A 7757-nucleotide genomic window follows, 5' to 3' on the forward strand; every position below is an offset into this window, starting at 1 on the left:
ATGCAAATTCATAGTTAATAAAAATTATAAAGGATACATAATTCAGGTCAAAAGTAAAAAAACGAAGTTAAAGTATGATACCACTGTGAAATGTTAAACAATATTTAGAAAATCATCACTTTTGAAAAAACCTGCGTCATATTATACACAGCCGACATGTTTGTGCGTTGTATAGAATTTTACCGTATACGATTGGATGTGAAATCCATGAACGTATAACATGTATGCGTGTTGATTTATATTTACGAATGATGTCCTTGTACAGATGATAAAATTTAGTAAATGTTATAACTAATTTTTCAAAAATACAGAGATTGCTTTCGTTAAAATCAAATACTCATGTACGTTATTGCATTGATGAAGTTCCGGAAAAAAAAATACAAAACATTTATTGATAAGCAGCAAAGATTAACACTTTTGAAATTAAGCTTCATAAACCCAACTGTCTTCCTTGTTCCCATCTCGATTTCATATTACTATAATACAATGACTACACGACGGCATTGCGAGGGCTTTATGTAATCAGTTGGTAATCGTATTGCAATCCAAAGACAATAAGGCAGCTTCTTGTTTCCTTTGAATTGTCTTCGTGAGGCGAAATATGCTCGATGGCACCGATGATCACACGTAGTGGAGACGAAGCTTACACGGGTTGACATGATGCTCCAACGATGACCTTATGAAAGGCAACATTAACATACAAATTCATCACGAAAATGAATCACCGCAAGGTCTTTCGGAATATTGTTGTTCATGCCAATGATTTTGCCACCACTCACTAAGCTACTGCCGGAGCCTGAAAAAATCAACTGGTAGTCATACCATGGCTTTAGATGCCCACGAAAGGACCGATTTTTTTACGATAAAACCCGAATTTGAAGATTTGTGTGTTCTTTTTTGGGACAGAGTGACGCATGCATTACCCACGGCAATAGGTGTCTTCTGCGAAGTCCGCGCCTTTTTTTAAGGCAGTTGCTATTTGTCCGGTTGGCTGGACAAATAGTACCAGGACTATTTGTCCGGCTAATACAATGCGCATGTCTGTGTTTGTCAAATATTATCTTCAGCAGCACCAGGGAGTAGCAAATTATATATATGGACATATGGACATCTAAAAAGCAATGTTTTGCAATCTTAAATTGTTAGGCCCCAATCCTGATACTGGTAATTGAATTTGTTGTTTTCTTCATACATAGTCCAATGTGGACAACGTATAATTAGAAAAAAATCATATATATTCCATATTCATTTCTTTATCTATGTCTTCACATTGTAAGAAGAGGGAGGAAAATACTTGAAAAACAAACTTGGGTCGTGATTGACTCATGCATTTTTAGTTAACGTAAGGATTTGGTCTAGTTGAAAAAGATACAAAATTATTATGTCTGAAGCTGTCAAAGAGAGTTATGAACCCCCTTAACATACAGTTATCCATATTTTGAGTGAGAGGTGGGAGATTGATCTATAATGTTTCCCCAAAAAAGTAAACAACACTGTAAACATCTTTCAGGTGGGATTTTATTTTATTTGCCCGAGGGGGTCGGGGTAACACAGGATGATCTTTTTTCCAAATCCTTCTTTTCTTTTTCCCACCTGTCTTGTCCTCTATATTTCATATTCCCACTTTTTATAATTCTATTTCCACATTCACACTTTAAGTAACCCCCAACTTTGTCATGTCATTCCGCTCCACTTTGTTCTCGGGCTACTTGCAAGATTAATTTTCGGAATATAATTTAATTTTATTAAGTTGTAAAGGCATGTCTCAATTACTCTTGCTTTGATAACCTGTTCCGACATTTATACAGCTCTAGCTAGTGGAATATTTTGGTAAAACTATAGTTCTCCGATCAATTACCTTTTATTTCCCCTTTTCCATGGGTGTCATTCCGTTTATCGGGAGAATTGATCGTGAAACAATAACTAACGATGGTCAAGTATTGCGATCAGATCGTGAAAGATTTGGTATCGGATTGTGAATTCAATTAATTGTAATACTAATTCAAAATCTATGAAACAATCTGCTGTAGTTTCAAAAGGAGGAACAAATATATTGAAGGTCTTTCCATATCAATTTTCAAAGTTATTGAAAAGAAGTTAGTTCCTGTTTGCTCAAAGTTAAAATTGGCATCCAATCATAAGTTTCTTCATACTGATACGATAAATAAGTGGTTTCTATTTACTTTTGAGTGAAATGAGGAAGATAATTAACTACTTCCGGTGAAGTAAACTTCACTTCCGGTCTCATATGATAGCTTCTTTCACACTGATTCCAAAAATCTATAGTTTCTATATACTTTTGCCTGTCAATCAGGAGATAATTGGCCACTTCCGGTTTATCGAAAGTCACTTTTAGTCTTAAGTGATAAGTTAATGTATCTAAATTACAGAATATATGGATTCCAAGTACTTTTTCATGGAAAAAGTGCAAAAATGGCTTCGTCCGGTTTTCTCAAGGTCACTTCCGGTTGTCATTTTTCAAGGTCATATGTCACCCAACCTTTTGTCAAAGGTCATATGGCTTTATAATGAACCAAGTTGAAGTAATAATCAATTAACCTAATTATAATTAGACATTTCAGGGGCACTAACTCCTATAAGATGCCATTAGATTGTATCAGACCAAATGTAACATATCTTCATTACAATGAAGCAATCATTTTGCACTTGTTCTTTTATACATATCTTTTAAAGTGTTGCAGAAAATGCAAAAACAAGGAAAAGTCACAATTGAGAACTTGACCTTGACCTTTGACCTTGACCTCATTTTCTAAGTTAGGACCTAGGGGTCTCAAAAAAAAACATTCCAGAGTTATACGGTTAACGGTTGATGAGTTAATAACACATGCCGACAAATTTATTTCGTAAAGGTAGATAACTCCTATAAAATTTCATCGATCCAAATAAGCCAAAAATTTATGAGAATGTAACGAGCAATTTGTAAAAAGAATTTTGTCGATATCTTTTTTTGTTACGAAGGAGATGCACACAGATGATAAACAGTGAATAGGGAGATAACTCTTGCAAAGAAAATGGTTCGGCTAAGCAGGGTGAAATTTAAAAGCGCATAAACTATACGATACAATATGAGAAATATCTAAGCGACATATTGCGAAACAAACATTTATCACAAGAACAAAATTTGGCGGAAGTAAAAAAAAAAAAAAAAAAAATTAAAATAATAATAATAATCAGAACAAAAACAAATACAATAGGTCTTTCCACAGAAAAGTGGAAAGACCTAAAAATGTCTTTCAAATTGATTCAACTTCCTTAATAAAACGGCGCACTTAAATGAAAAAATGCAGTACTTTTTAAGAAAACACAAAAAGCGACACACCATCCTATGAAATCATTAAGGAAAAATCATATTTTGTAACTATAAAATTCACATTCCAATATATCATGATGTATTTAAAACTTAATCTTTATATGCCAGATAGTCCAGTAAAATATATGTATGTTATTACTTAATAAAATCATATTATTATTGAAAAAATCTATTTGTTGTTGGTTTTTCTTATTAAAATTGATCGTGAAAGATCATTCAACGCTTTATTTGGATCGTGAAAGACAAGGCGTGACCAGACTTAATGATCAGAAAACAGCAATTGTTTTACCAATTGATAAACTTGTAATTGTTTGAAGTGTGTAATTACTTTCTTAGAACGTAAATCATTGATTTTTGTTGGTGATATATATATATATATATTTAGCCATATTTTGACCTGTTTTCATTTATGAGGCAATGCTTCGCATAACTGGGCATTCAATATAATAATACCTACAGCAGTGCAATATTAAAATTTGAAAAATGATCCAATCTGCATCATTAGGTCTTTCCATTTTTCTGTGGAAAGACCTATTGTAATTGTTCTGACTATTATTTTTTTCTTCCGCCAAATTTTGTTATCGCGTAAAATTTTTGTTTCGCAATATGTTTCTAAGATATTTCTTATATAGTGTGATACAGTTTATGCGCTTTTTATTTTCACTCAGCCGAACAATTTTCGTTGTAAGAGTTATCTCCCTATTCACTGTTCGTCAAGTTTGTGCATCTCCTTCGTAACAAAAAAAGACATCGACAAAATTCTTTTTCGAAATTGTTCGTTACATCCTCAGAAATTTTTGGCTATTTGGATCGAAGCGATTCGATGAAATTTTAAAGGAGTTATTTACCTTTACCAAATAAATTTGTCTGTATTTTTTTTTTAACTCATAAACCGTTAACCGTATAACCCTGGAATCTTTTTATTGGAGGTCCCTAGGTCCTAACTTAGAAAATGATGTCAAGGTCAAAGGTAAAGGTCAAGTTCTCAATTTTGATCTTTCCTTGTTTTTGCATTTTCTCAAACACTTTTAAAGATATATATGAAACAACAAGTGCAATTAAAGTGTTTGATTTATTGTGATGAAGATATGTTAAATTTGGTCTGAAACAATCTGATGGCATCTTATAGGAGTAAGTGGCCCTGAAATGTCCAATTATAAGGTTAATTGATTATTACTTCAACTTGGTTCATTATAAAGACATATGACCTTTTACAAAAGGTTAGATGACATATGACCTTGAAAAATGACCACCGGAAGTGACCTTGAGAAAACCGGAAGTAGCCATTTTTGCACATTCTTCATGGAAAAGTACTCGGAATCCATATATTTTGTTATTTAATACTGTAACATTAACTTATAACTGAAGACTAGAAATGACTTTCGATAAACCGGAAGTGGCCAATTTCTCCTGGTTTACAAGCAAAGGTATATAGAAACTATATATTTTTGGAATCAGTGTGAAAGAAACAATTATATGAGACCGGAAGTGACATTTATTTCACCGGAAGTAGCTAATTATCTCCCTTATTTCACTCAGAAGTATATAGAAACTACGTATTTATCACATCAGTATGAAGAAACTGATGATAAGATGCCAATTTTAACTTTGAGTAAACACGAACTAGCTTCTTTTCAATAAATTTAAAAATTGCTGTGGAAAGACCTTCAATTGTTCTCTGAACAATTGGTTTTTAATTCTTTTAATTTTTGTTTAGTAGAACGAAATAAAAAATTGTTTCAGTATAGTTGTTTTAAATTTTCAAATTGTCGACACTATTTTAAAATGTTTCACTATTCCTTTTTTATTTTTCCTTGTTTAAGCAAAATATCTCGAAGACCTTGTTCATGATGTTTAAGTGTGCACTGTGTGTGGTATCAACTGATTCAGAACATTAATACTATACTGAAAAGTACGATAATGACCCAAAAAGATGTGAATTTTTATTAAGTAGTTTACCATAAGAACACACGACTGTATACATACATGTGTGTTGAGCATACCAAATATCCGTATATAACATTGAAAATGGAAATGCGGAATGTGTAAAACAGAAAAACAACTCGATCAAAGAGCAGAAAACAGCTCAAGGCCACCAATGTGTCTTCAACACAGCGAGAAACTCCAGCACCCGGAGATGGGCGTAATCTGGCCCCATAAAAAATATATACTTGTTCAGTGAAAAAGAGACGTCACACTAAAATCCAAAATATAAATGAATCAAAATTGAAAAAAACCAAGCAAACAAGACTTACAAAAGCAAGAAGCTCCTGACTTTGGACAGGGGCTAATAGATATAAGAAGATATATGTCTTTTCATATCTAAACCATCACCGTATACCTCTAACCAATGTAGAATATACAAACACACAACAACGTGCACAGTAAAATAAAACTCAGAGTCCGATGTCTGAACTACTAGCAGTTACTGCCATGCCCGCTCCAGACCTAAATTAATCTAATTGAAAGATAATGTCATCATCATATGAAAATCATGCACAATCTCTCCCGTTAAGGATTAGTATCTTATCATCATAAAATATATGAGAAGAACATAATCCGTTCCATGCCAACAACTTGCTTTAGAATAAATTTGTTTGTTTTCAAAGCAAAGGCCCTATGAGTTAATAAATATTTATACCAAATATACCGTCTTTAGTTACCTGAAAACAGTATCGTAATTTTATCCCTTGAATAAGTATGTTCAAATGTTCGGTTAGCTTTTGAGGTGAATGCCGACATTTTTGTGCTTTGTATAGAATATTACCGTATAAGATTGGATGTGAAGTGCATGAACGTATAATATGTTTGCGTGTTGATTTATATTTACGAATGATGTCCTTGTACAAATGATAATATTTAGTAAATGTTATGACTAGTTTGTGATACAGAAAACCCTGGTGTAATAATTTTTCAGTAATACAGAGATTGCTTTCCTTAAAATCAAATACTCATGTACGTGATTGCGTTGATGAAAATAGATCAAAGAATTTCCGGAAAAATAATACAAAACATCGATTGATAAGCAGCAAAGATTTTATATAACACTTTTGAAATTAAGCTACTTAAACCCGACTGTCTTCCTTGTTCCGATATCGATGTCAATCGAAAGGCAATATGGACATACGAATTCAACTAGAAAATTAATCATCGCAAGGTCTTTCGGAATTGTTTTTGCATGCCAATGATTTTGCCACCGCGCACTTAGCTACTGCCGGAGCCTGAAAAATTCAACTGGTTGTCATACCATGGCTTAAGATGTCCCACGAATGGACCGATTTTTTTACGATAAAACCCGAATTTGAATATTTTCTCTATCGTGTGTTCATTTTTGGTACAGTGTGACGCATGCATTACCCACGGCAATAGGTGTCTTCTGCGAAGTCCGCCCCTTTTTTGTTTAAGCAGTTACAATGTGTCCGGGTAGCTGGACGAATAGTACCAGGACTGTTTGTCTGGCCAAAACAATGCGCATGTCTGCGTTTGTGAAATATTATCTTCAGCAGCACCAGGGGGAGTGCAAATTATATATGTGGGCATATGGACATCTAAAAGTAATGTTTTGAAATCTTAAATTGTTAGGCCTAAATTTTGTTACTGGTACATGTAATTGAAATTGTTGTTTTCTTCATATATAGTCCAATGTGGACAACGTATAATTAGAAAAAAAAATCATATATATTCCATATTTATTTCTTTATCTATGGCTTCACATTGTAAGAAGAGGGAAGACATTACTTGTAAAACAAACTTGGGTCGTGATTGACTCATGCATTTTAAGTTAACGTAAGGATTTAGTCTAGTTGCAAAAAGCCCAAAATTATTATGTCTGAAGCTGTCAACAAGAGTTATCGACCCTCTTAACATAAAGTGAGAGGTGGGAGATTTTTCTATAATGTTTCCCCCAAAAAAGTAAACAACACTGTAAAAATCTTATTTATAAATCGAAGGTGGGATTTTATTTTAGGTACGTGAGGGTGTCGGGGTAACAAGGGGTGCTCCTTTTCCCAAATCATTCTTTTCTTTATCCCAGAACCAACCTCTATTGTTCCCTATATTTCATATACCCTCTTTTTATAATCCTATTTCCACACCCACACTGTTTGTAACCCCCCTATATTTCCCACTTCCAAAAAACCGTGTCATTCCCCTCTACTTTGTTCACGGGCTACTTGCAAGAATCATTTTCGGAACATAATCAAATTATATTAAGTTCGACAGGCCTATGTAAAGACATTTCTCAATTACTCTTGCTTTGATAATCTTTTCCAACATTCATTCAGCTCTAGCGAGTCGAATAATTTGGTAAAATTATAGTTCACCGATCAATTACCTTACATTTCCCCTTTTCCTTATGATTTCAATTATTTTTGAGTACCTTTTATAAATTTATATCATTTTCTGAAGTTCATACTATCGTATTCCC

This window comes from Mytilus californianus, unplaced genomic scaffold (assembly GCF_021869535.1).
Source record: "Mytilus californianus isolate M0D057914Y unplaced genomic scaffold, xbMytCali1.0.p SCAF_9, whole genome shotgun sequence".
NCBI classification, from domain to species: Eukaryota; Metazoa; Mollusca; class Bivalvia; order Mytilida; family Mytilidae; genus Mytilus; species Mytilus californianus.